This window comes from Peromyscus californicus, unplaced genomic scaffold (genome assembly GCF_007827085.1).
Source record: "Peromyscus californicus insignis strain IS unplaced genomic scaffold, ASM782708v3 Scaffold_4__1_contigs__length_199733344, whole genome shotgun sequence".
Classification (NCBI taxonomy): Eukaryota; Metazoa; Chordata; class Mammalia; order Rodentia; family Cricetidae; genus Peromyscus; species Peromyscus californicus.
In genome coordinates this window covers 177,158,044-177,170,667 of record NW_026294562.1, presented here as the reverse complement: position 1 = coordinate 177,170,667, position 12,624 = coordinate 177,158,044, and the positions used below count along the sequence as shown (strand labels likewise).

The 12,624-nt window shown below is 47.1% G+C and overlaps 1 pseudogene; it reads right to left on the bottom strand.

The window, feature by feature from the left end:
• The window catches only part of LOC128095369 (uncharacterized), a 56,719-nt pseudogene that overhangs the window by 4,293 nt on the left and 39,802 nt on the right, over positions 1-12,624 (bottom strand).

The following is a 12,624-nucleotide window of genomic DNA, read 5'->3' as shown; positions in this document are numbered from 1 at the left end:
CTCAGAAGTGTGAGACAGAGCCCAAGAAACAGAGCCTTGACAGATGCCTCACCCACAGCCACCAGGACCACCTCTGCCATCTGACCTGATTTCCCTGCAGAAACATATTCACTGGGCTGGACTCACCTGGAAACCATAGCCCAAGTCCTTTCGCTCTCAGTAGGACTTGAATATTTGGTTTCTTGACTGACAGTATCAACAGCTTGAAAACATAACCCACTGAATAGGAAAACTTACTTGATGTCATAACTGTGATGAGTCAGCTCCCCAGCAGACAGAATGAACTCTCACAGCCCAAGTGAGTTTACATCGCAAGGAACCAAAACAAATCAGTCCGTAAATAGCAACAAGCTCTTAGGATAGAACTTCTCAGGAGATATGCAAATGAGCAAGGAGCACATGGAAACACTCTCTCCTTCCTTCACTGTTACTTTAGTGCCAATGTCATCTCTGCACACAATGGCAGGGGGGAAGTGACCGCACTGGTGGGAATGTGTGGAGCTCCCGTGTGCTGCCAGAGGAGATGGGAAGCTATCACTGTAGAAGCCTTTGGACACTTAGGATGAAGAGTAGAATTACCGTCTCCCTGGTGGCAATTTCCCTCCTGATGTGTGGTATATGCAACATTGGGGTGTGGTTTAGGTTGTGGAAGAATGCAATACTGTTGTTTGCCACAGAGATTAAACTTGAACACAGGATGCTGGGGAACAGCAGTCAAATGGACTCATTTCAAAAGGCTTCCTTTTCTCTGCAAAGTGCAAATGAGGCAAATGCACAGAGACCACATCAGGTCAATGTTTGCTAGAGAATGGCAGTGCTGTGGGTGCAGGATTTCTATCTGGGGACATGCAAAGGTTCTGGAGTCCCATAGTACTCATTATTTGACAGTTGTTGGTGATGAATTTAATGCTGTAGGAATTTATATAAAACTTATGTAAAAACAACAAAGCAGTTCCAAAGTTCTCCTGATGACAGAAATCCACAGCATTTCTCAGAGGCTAGAGTGTGGCTCAGGGCTCATCCCAGGATCAGTCTCCAGCACCAAGACCCAAAAGAAGACAAAAAGGTTTTGCTCCGAACTGGATAGGTGAAAACAGACCCCTTCATCTCTCTCCATGAGGAAAATACCTTTGTCCACACTTCATTAAGATCTGCTTCCCCCACATTCAGAGGTCCCCTGGCAATGGGACAGGACTTATCTTGGGTGCACGAACTGGCTTTTTAGAGCCCATTCCCTATGGTGTGATTCCTTACTCGCCTTGATTCAGAGAGGAGAGGCTAGGTCCGGCCCCAACTTGGTATGCCAGCCTGTGTTGATTACCCAAGGGAGGCCTTACCCTCTATGGGGAGGGGAAGAGGGTGGGATGGGGGGAGGAGGGGGGAGTGGGAGAAGAGGAGGGAGAGGGAACAGGGGTTGTTATGTAAAAGGAAAGAAATTTTTTAAATAAAAATTATAAAAAATAAAGATCTGCTTCTCAGTTAACTGTCAAATTCAGAAAGATGTGGGACTCAGCTGTATTTGAGTAGTAGCCAAGGGCCATGTGTAGAGGTCCAAAGCATAGAGGAGTTTGTGGGCTCAGGTGTTCATGCATCTGTGTAGGCTGTGGATAAGGTGGGGGCATTTGTTCTGTAGCAAGGAGTCTGTCTCCAGAGTGAGGGTAGGTTGTCTGTGTGCTGAGCTGAAGAGGCCCTGCTCCCCTAGCCCACGATAACTCCCCCTTCCTGTGCCAGCTTTTAGGGGGACATCAAATGAGGGATTCTGTACAGAATCTTTTTGAGAAAGAATTTCCATGTTAAGTTGAGCTGAGGGTGAGACAAGACAGGACTTCCCATAGCTAGCCAAGAGAGCGTAGAGTCAGAAAGACAGGGCCTGTGTGTTTCCAGGACCCATGAATAGCCAGGCCACCAGGACATAGTCACCATGAGCTCCTGCTTTATACTCAGGGCCCTGTTTCTTGATCCAACACTCACAAGTAACTTGGAGCTGGATGGTCCTTTCCACAGTGACACCAGCTCCAGAGAAGGTCACCAGACAGGTGAGATTGGTGCCACGATCCTAAGGCTGAGGTGTGAAAGTCAGACCTGAGGAGTTTGTGGTCCTGGGGCTCAAGGAGATGAGGGCAGCTGACATCCAGGAGAAGGTGGGGGGTGTGCCCTGCTCACAGGCCCAGGGCACAGAGCAGGTCAGGTTGCTAGGATGGCCAGCCTCCAGCTTCCCTGGGATCATGATGTCAGGAGTCTGTGTTAGAGCTGAGGGAGGGAGGAAGGGAAGGAGAGACAGAGACATAAGCCATGGTAGAGACCTTCAAATGTACCCAGACAGCAGACTCCGCCTCGTGATAGCCATCTTCCCTCACATGCATGTGTTTCACAGTTTCACAGGATCCACCCAGGATGAAGCACAACTCCCCCAACACACACACACACACACACACACACACACACACACACACACACACACACACACACACACACACCGTGCATTGTAGGCTCTTAAGATACTGCAGGTGACTTCATTGCTTATGGTTACATGCAGTGACAGATGGCTTTCTCTGTAATTATATCTTATGAAAGGTTCTTCAACTACTCCAAAGAAGTACACTCCCATGTCACTTTTCTTGGCATCGCTGATGAGCAGGGAACAGTCATGTTTCTGTGGGCCCCCAAGGAGATGGAATCGGCCCTGTGTTTCATTCTTCACTAATTGTCTGGGGTCATTTGTGGTCACTGGAGAGTCTTCATGTAGATTGGCCCCTTCTTGGAACCAGGAGCCAAAGACAGATCGAGAATAGTACCTAGAGGGATAGTAAAAACTGCAGGCCACACGGACACACAGGCCCTCCTCCACTGTCACCAACTTGGGCACTGTCAGCCAGTATCTTGGATCTTGAGCCAGGGACCCTGTAAAGAAATGAGAGGCAGCTTGGTCCTGTCCTGCCAGTCCCTTTCCTAGTCCCCCACTCACCTTCCCAGCAGGGACGGCAGCAGCGGCCACAGCATCGCACAGTGAATGGTCCTGGGGGAGAGGAGAAGGAGGGTTGGCCGCTTGAAGCTGCTTGTCATGGGTGAGAGTCTCAGGCTTTTGTGTCGCAGGACTGAGAAGAAACCCCACTGGAAGCCCAGGAATGAAGTCAAGCAGAGAGCCACTGGCCACAGAGGAGGAACTTCCCCACATATTATCAGAACTTGAAGATGAAATGCACGTGGAGCACTGTGGTGCCACACTCGTTGAGAAAGGCCCACCCTGTGCACCTGTCTCCTCTCTGGTTCCTCCCACTCTACCATCACCATCAGAACATTAGATGTTGTCTGACAACCCAGAGCTTCTGGATGCTCTCAGTCTGGCAAAAGCAGGACTCAAGGGGTTGGCAGAGGAGCCTTGAGGAATAAAGCATGGGGAGTGTCCCCTAGGGTGAAGTATGTGGAGTGAATGAATGGATGAGTGAGTGTGTGGCAGAAGCACAACAGGAAAAGCCCCTCTTTGCTGAAAAACTGAGAGGAAAGAAAGGCTGAGAAGTTCTGTAAGGAATGAGGACATGGGGAATTTCAGACAGCACCAGCTGCTGCTGGGAGGGGTTGATGTAGGAGCTGGTGGGAACTCTGATTGCCCTGTGTAGCTAGCAAGTGGGTTTTCAGGAATAAGTGGGTAGAATGGGAAGACCAAAACTCCAATGGCTCCATAAAATGCAGCCTCCAGGATGAGCTTCCTAGTGTACTTACTTCCCTTCCCCAGGTGCCCCTGGTGTGGACCACACAGAGCAGGTTATGAGAGACCAGAAGACAATGGGGAGAATCTGGGGTTTGAGAGGCAGGTGTCCTTGTCCATGTCCCCCCCACCCCACCCCTGTGGCTTATTGTCAAGCAGAGAGATTATAGCCACTGTCTTAGGGTTTCTGTTTCTGTGATAAAATGCCGTCAATGTGATGGTTTGAATGAGAATGGCCTCTATGGGCTCATAGATTTGAATGCTTGGTCATCAGGAAGTGGCACTACTTAAAAGGGATTAGCAGGTGTGGACTTGTTGGAAGAAGTGTGTCACTGGGGGTGGACTTCGAGGTTTCAAAAGCTCAAGCCAGGCCCACTGTCACTCTCTCTTCCTGCTTTCTGTGGATCTGGATGTAGAACTCTCAGCTACTACCCCAGTACCATATATCTGCCTGCATGGTGCCGGGCTTCCTACCATGATAAAAATGGACTAAACCTCTGAAACAGTAAGCAAACCCCAAGTAAATGCTTTCTTTTATAAGAGTTGCCATGGTCACAGCATCTCTTGATAGCAACAGAACACCAGCTAAGACAAAAGTTGGTATCAGGAGTCAGGTACTGGTGTGACAGGCCTGACCTTGCTGCTCGTTGGTGGGATGTGGACTTTGGGACTTTGGACTAGAAAAGCTTTGAACACTTCAAGCAGGGATTAAAGGCTATACTAGTAGGGATGGGGAAGAGAGTGGTGCTGAGAGCACTATGGATTATGGTGGCCTAGCTCAAGAGGTTTCAGGGGAGAATATTATTAACCAGCCTAGAGACTGTTCTTCTGATATTTTAGAGAAGAATGTGGCTGAAGATGTGGTCTGCTGCTTGCTGGGGCCAGAACATGGACAACTCATTCAAGCACATTTTCATCAGATTTCTGTTTTTCATGGTTTCCTTCACTACCTAAGCTTTTATTCACTCTGTAGACCAGGCTGGCCTTGAACTCAGGGATCTGTCAGCCTCTGCCTTCTGAGTGTTGGGATTAAAGACATGTACCACCACACCCAGCCCTAGGCTTTTCTTTAATACCTTTTCACTTTTTAAAAATTCCTCTTCACAAGTTGGAAGCTTAGCTGCAGGGGCAGGCAGGGGGAGGTGGGGCTGGCTCTGAGGTCATCACTCCCTTTATTCCATTTAGCATTGGTCTTTTCTTTAGTCTGTTTACACTTCCTGCTACCCCTTTTCTCCTTAAACTGTGTATTTGGTATTTTTTTTTGCTCAGCTTGCTCCTTTTCTTTATAGATCTTCATAAGATTAGCCACTAATAACCACAGGACACAGTCAACACTAGGTTGTCTGGAACTCTCCTCTGCCAATGCAGTTATCTCAAAACTCTTCAATTTAGCATTAGGCAGACTTTTTGGACAAGGGCAAAAAGTAGCTACATTCTTTGCCAAAATATCACAAGAACAGTCTCTAGGCTACATGTGAATATTCTTCTCATCTGAAGCCTCTTAAGCCAGACCCCCACAGTCCAAATCATCCTCAGTATCACTGTTTTCCTTGCTGCTACTAGTATGGCCCATTAAGTCCTGCTTAAAATTTTCAATAGCTTTTCTAGCCCAAAGTCCCAAAGTGTTTCATATTCCTCCAAACAAAAGTATAGCCAGGCCTATCACAGCAATACCCCAGTCCCTGGTACCAACTTCTGTCTTAGTTAGGGTTTCTATTGTTATTAAGAAACACCATGGCCATGGTAACTATTATAAAGGAAAAAACATTTAATTGGATCTGGCTTACAGTACAGAGGTCTAGTTCATTTTCATCATGGTGGGAAGCATGGCAGCACAAGGCAGACATGGTGCTGGAGAAGGAGCTGAGAGTTGTACAACTGAATCAGCAGACGTAGAGGGCAAAAGGGCACACAGATAGGCACTGGAGAAGCCAGGAAAGTGAAACACACTTTCCTCTTCAATGGGATGAGGTGTGTAGCTGCTCTTCTTAGAATGCCAGAAATTATGTAGTTTTACAACCTGGTGATCCTTTGCTGTCTGTTGAGACAGGCCCCTATCTCCTATAATTTACAGTTTTACATATCCAAGACCTTTTCCCTAAATCTTGAGCATTGCTTTTAGACCATAAAACCCACTCTTATGAGTGATGTCACTTGTGCTTTACACCAACCTAGCTGACGTCTATGTTTTCTTGGGGCCAGGCCAATCCACCCATAGGCCTTATGTTTACTTCAGTCAAACTCCCTAAATCTTGGACACTATCTCTGAGTCAACAAGACCCATTCTTGGGAAAGAAGCCAGATATACTTTGTAAAAAAAACTCAATAAAAACACATCTTAAATTGTTGTGCACTTGGGGCTGAGTTAATTGTTATCTGAATACTTTTTTTCCAAAATTGTGCTGTGTTTAAAATATGACTAAAGTAAAATGATCTGGGCTAAGACTCTATGCTGCGAGCCGCAGAAATATGAAGTAGGAATTCAGCTGACTATGGCAAAAGGCTATTACCTAGAAGAGTTAAAAACTCTTCCAGAGGATAAAGCCAAGACTCAAGGAGCTTGGTGGTGCTGGCTTTTGACTGTATTAGCTGTTTCCTGCAATGAGTTTCTTATGTGCTCTTGTAGCTTTCCCATTTCTTTCCTTTTCTTTCTTTCTTTCTTTTTCTTTTCTTTTTCTTTTTGCTTTGCTTTTTTTGAGTCATGGTTTCTCTGTGTAGTTTTGGTGCCTGTCCTGGAACTCGCTCTGTAGACCAGGATGGCCTCAAACTCACAGAGATCTGCCTGCCTGCCTCTGCCTCCCGAGTGCTGGGATTAAAAGCATGTGCTACCACTGCCCAGCTCCCAAGAACTTCTTACAGTGTAGTTGAACCATTCACTGGGCACAATGTCCCCTATACAATTGGGGTATTTGAATAACATCCCCAACTGTGCTGACAGCAGTCACACAGTCAAGACCCCTAATGTCAGGCTTTTCTGTAATTATCGTCATCAGAACCATCTGGCCAGGACCATCTCTGGACGAAAGTATTTTATCTGAGATACTTCCCAGGCTTTCTAAGAACACACTGCAGATAGATTAGCATCCAGACGACCTGTTAGTTCCTGAGAGAAGGTAAAAATTTATAACTGACAACTGCCCAGGCCAGGGAGATGTGCTAAGTAAGCTTAATTCTCCTTTTTCCAAGTGCTATCTCCCTTGAACAATTAACTCAGAACTAAAGGGCTTTTACATACCAGGTACATCAAGCTGTGGCACAGGTTGCCTAGCTACCTCTTCCCCCACCCTGCCAGAAAATGGCACAGTTGAAAAAAAGCTTGGACAGATTTTGGTGCCAAAGGGGAAAAAAGGCAGTTTTAATTTCACTCATGACTTAGTGACTTATAGAATCTTAACATTTTACCCAACCACTTCTAAGAATATAGTTTGAGCACATAAATCCTTTTTTTAAAATTTATTAACTGAATTTAGCCCTTAGTTGATTCACTCCCCATTAGTCACTTCCCTTTGGGTTGCTATGATAGCTGACAATTACTGCTCTTTGTGTGGATCTTATCACTCTTCGTTTTGATCCTGAAGGAATTCAAGCCTGGTGACCTTGCCTTGGCCAGAGTATTGCTGATTGCGTGGGTATATAACTGTAAACCTCAGAGACTTGAGAAAGAATTAAGATAGGAAAGAATGAGATGGGAAAGAACTAGATGGAAAAGAACTAAGATAGGCAGAACTAGATGGGAAGAACTAAGATGGGAGAATTAATATAGAACTTAGAACAGCAGAAAAATGTAGAGAGAATCAGATAGGAAAGGAGCTAAGTATGAGAGCAGAAAAGAAGCTGTGTAGAGAGAACTGACTCAGAAGAATAAAGTGAATGTAGTACTTCATTTCATGTACGTAGATTCATTCAAGAATCCCTCAGATTAATTAATTCGCTGCTGGTAGCATCTCTTCTGGAACTCTGGGAAAAGACTATAGAGAGGCTGGATCCCAATAGTCTTTGCTGACTCTGGAAGTCTTGGTCCAGCACCAGTTACAATAAAATTGGGCTGGCCAAGTTTCATTCTTGTCCCTTCATGGATTGTTTTCCCTGTCTGCTGTAAAGCCTGCGGGGGACCACCATAGGCAGGCATCAGGAAGAGAGATCTGGTACCAGTTTCTGTCTTTGGGTTTCTATGATAAAACACCATGAACTAAAGCAACTTGTAGAGGAAAGGATTTATTTCATCTTAAAGCTTGTAGTCCATCATCCACGGAATTCGAGACAGTAATTCAAGGCAGGAACCTGGAGGCAGGCACTGATGCAGAAAGCCATGCAAGAATGCTGCTTACTCTCTTGCACCTCCTGGATTGCTCAAGCTATCTTCCTGTATAGCCCAGGATAACGAGCCTGGATCACAATGACCTGAGAGTTGTATGCTTGAAAAAAAAACCCGTTCTTCCCCTAGTTCCTTCTTGTCATGTTGTTTTATTACAGCAATAGAAGCCATAGCTAAGACAGCCCCAACCCTCAGTCTTTGAATCCAATGAGATAATGGAGGACAATATTCTCTGCAGACTCAGGGTTGTTGAGTGTATATCCTATGTGTTCATATGCTCCAGAGTTCACATGGGCCACCTTGTGAACTATCTTCAGTGGTCATTCTGAGAGTCATGTTTCCAGCAAGCCATTTTTCATTGTCCACAGGCCTGCAGGAAGAGTCCTTTGAGGTTTTCCAAGGAACATTAGGGACTGGTCTCCCTGATTCCTTTTCTGCTACTGAGGGAAGAGACAGAACCACTCTGTGCACAGTCTTGTGTCTACACTCACAGAACATCATGGGATAAATTGGGTCCATGCCAGTTAAAGTTCATGTTTTGAAGTCCCAGCTCCCCAATCCCTCAGACTGTGTGTGTCTAGAACAAGCTACTTAAAGAGTTGTAGTGAGATAATTAGCATGACCTGAATCCAATACAGCTGTGTTCTTATCAGAAGAGGGGCTTTGGACATAGAGACACCCAGGGCAAACAACGTGAGAACACAGAAGATACCATCTTCAGGTTGACGAGAGAGGGCACAGGAGGAATTGGCCCCGAGCACACCCTGATCTCATTTTCAGCCTCAGAACTGAGGAAACAAACCTGGGGTTGAAGCCGCTCAGTGTGCTGCTCTTTGTCACCACAGCTTGGACAAGCTGACACCTAAGGTCATCCTCAGGACATCATGTATCCCTACCAGGAGACTGCTCACACAGCCTGCCTTGGGCACAGGGGGCCACACAGGGCACGGCACAGAACTAAGATAGGCAGAACTAGATGGGAAGAACTAAGATGGGACTGGTAAGAAGGCGAGAGAACAGAGAGAAGCGAAGGGTTGGGCCACCGGACGAACCATCCGCATTCCCGTGCACAGATCTTCAGGGTGGTCCTACCACCCTGTCAACCCCACACTCCTCCTTACAGGACAGGAGAGGTCCCACCTGTGGGCCTTGGTTTTCTACTTGGCTAGGCTGAGGGTGACCAACTCTCAAGAGATACATGAGGGACAGAGGCAGAGACAGGATCACAGACTTCCAAAGTCTGGCTGAACCAGCTGAAGATCACAGCCACGGCATCCCAGGAGACAGTGTGTGGGTCTGTCCAGAGACTAGGACAGCTGAGCCAGAGACAAGGTCATTCCAGGTCAGGAATCAGGTTTTGGGCCAGAGACCATGAAGAAATCACTTGAGAAAACAAACTGTACACAGAGGATACATCTCAGTGGAGCATCACAGCATAAGCAAAACCACAAATTAAAGTCTGAAAGTGCATAGACAGCATATATGGAGTCAGAAGTGTGCAAGAGGAAAAGACACACCGATTGAGAAAGGTTGCTTCAAGAGGAACTGAGAGATATGGGGTGGGGGTCAGGTAGTTTGCAGCCATGAGTACAGAGCGTATTCATGGAAATGTCCAAGAAAGGGCTCCCAAAGCAAAAACAGCGACAACAAAAAACGGGAGCCCATTCCCCCAGGGTCCCGCCCACCACTGCTAATTGGCTCAAGCTGGCACAAACAGGGGAGGGGCATGAACGTTCAGCTTCCGAATGGCTATGGTGTCTATGAGTCAGCTTTGAGACAGTCTGCCTGACTGGCTGCTGTGTATTGGTCTTGTGTAGCTGCTGACTGGCTGCCTGCAATGGCTGACTGGCCCCACAATTTGAGAAGGTCCCTGTGGAGATCCAGGTTCCCTATTCTGTGCCCTCCTTCTCCTTTCCTGGGTTGGCAGACTGAATATGACTGGCCATTCCAGAGTTCCGGACCTGAACCTGACAACATTCTGTGAGAGCCCTGGTAGGGAATGAACACCCGGACTTCAGCATCTATGGGACCTCACCAAGTCAGGGGCACAGCTAGTGCATCCTTGGGCAGCTGAGGAGGTTGCTTCAAGTCAGGATTTCCAACTGGAAACTATGTACCACTCAGGTTACCATGAGTCTCAAAGGGTGTCTGTTCACCTTGCTAAGTGTTCATCCTGTCTCTTCTCAGTCACCTGGTCAATCTGCCACCATGTCAATCAAGTATACTCCTGTCACTCCTCAACACATGTCCATTTTGTTAAGCCCCAGTCACCTGTCAGGCTGTTAGCCCTCATTTACCTAGTCATCTAATAAGTCCTCTGTTTTCTGGTCAGACTGCCATCACATCAGCCATCTGATCAAATGGGATCATCTCAGGCACCCGGTCAGTCAGTCACCCTCAACTTGTCCGTCACATCTCAGGTAACTGGTTAGCCATAGTCAGTTAATGGGTAACTAGTCTACAACAGGGTATCCAAGCACTGTCTTGGTTAATGATCAAGCCTGGGCCACTATGAGCCAAAACTGTGTCATCTTGTAAGTCAGTGAATTCGTTGATGAGATAATCCATCCTCTTCCCTTGCCTGTGTTGTTAATGGGTCACTTGCTTTCACTAAGAGTATTGGTGAGGTAGTCTGTCTGTCTATACGTCAGTCACTTGTCAGTCATGTGGTTACCCGTGTGTGAGATGGTTAGTCAGGCTCACTGCTAACCATTTGCTTACCTAGAATGTAAGTGTTTGCATCAGGCATCCATCACTCACTGATCATCTATTACCCCCATTCCTTTGACAGCTTAGGTCTCAGTCATGTTCTGTATGTTGTCTGATCCAAGGACACAGGTCTAAATCAGAACCTTCCTGTAGTGGATACCTGTTCTATCTATGACCTTGAAGTACCAGCCCCTAGAGCATGGCCTAGGGGGTACCCTTAAAGCCTGAAGGGCACATTTGCCTCAGGCTGTTCTCCCCCGTGGACTTGGATGGTGGGGACTGACTCAGGCAGAGAAGTGGTGTGGGACAGACCATCAGCCTCGAGGACTCTATGACAGAATTGCTTTACCCTGTTCTGTGAGTTGTTCTCCCCAAAATAATTTCTAAGTAAATAATTCCTTTATCAATAGTTGTGGATTATTTAGCAATACCTTCTGATTTCATCATCTTCTCCTCTCCTCTTCTGAAGGGCGGGAGCTGACTAAGCCTCTGATGAGCTACACAGCCCACATTTCCATACAGGTGACTCTGGCTCCTTCTTTACAAGATCTCTCCAGGTCCTTGGAGACAACTCAGTGTCCTTGAGGACACTGAGCATGGGAAAGAAGATCTAGGGTGTCCAGACAGGTGTTCCCTCTGGGCAGAAGTGGACCAAGGAGAGTGAGATGAGCTTTCCAGACAGGCCTGAGGAGCTCTCTGTCCTGTGAATCCATCTATATCCCTAGCATAGGACCTTGGAAAGGGGCTACAGAGACAGATGCTAGCAGGGCTCCATGCTGGTTTATGGCCCCCACTCCTTTGCCCTGCGTATGACTACTCACCAGTGCTATCAGATGAGTTCACTTCCCTTCTCACCTAACTTGGCTTCTCCATTCCCACTTTCCCAAGAATGCTAAACAGCCAGTCCCCTTATCATAGGGGACTCCTCAGTGCTGAGGTCTGGCCTAGACTCGGCCCAGGAAACTCCATCCACCAGGAGAAATTTGGACCTGGAAGATCCAGGCAGGGATCTGGCTGCCCTTGGTGCTGAATGAGTTCAGGATGGCATTACAGGGCCACCCAGTTCTGTAGAAGCTCCTGAATCCTGGGATCTGGGGCCAATCTAAAAAGATGGGGGTTGAAAGTGGGCAGTGATGAGTGACAGGAGTGGGTGGAATGGGAGGAACTCAATCTGTGCCTCCTCCGCCCACTGCCAGACAGTGTCCCTCCTGAGGACAGAGTCTGCCCCACCTAACGAGCTACAGAAGGACTATGCTTACCGAAACCTCTGATTATGAGTCTCTATTGCTCCTGTAAGGAATTTGCTTCACACAAGCCTCATACAGTTTGCAAAGAAGAAAGCTGAGTCACAAATAGCAGGGTGTGGCTGGGGTACACTCTGGGCAGGAGAGGAGAGTCTCACATGTGCACGAGTACAATATTTTATAGCCAGTTATTCTTGCTGAGTCAAAAGACTGTCCTGCCATGTCACCCCTGCCTGGTGCTATAGAAGGGCTTCTCTTCCAGCTAGAGGGCAGAGATCATAAGGCCACAAGGCTGCCTTACACTATGGGTTACGGGTGGGTTTGTGGCTCCTTCCCTTAGTGTGGAAGGGGAGGGGGAGGTTGTCTGCTTCTGTTTTATTCCTCAATTTGAGCAGCCCTGAAATATTAACCATCTTGTCACCACTTTCTCAAATTCTCCTTGCCTGTCTCCAGCACTGTTGCCGAGGTTTGGAGTCATGTCAGACCGAGAAGGAAGAGAAACTAAGTCAATGTTACCTTCTTTGGACCAGAACTCTGAATTAACCCTTCAGTGTTTTAAGTGGCAGGTCTGTCCTTATCCAATATCTCATCACCTTGAAGTGAACCAGATTCCACTGTTCCTTCTGAGGAAAAGAAAAGAAGGTGTGGGC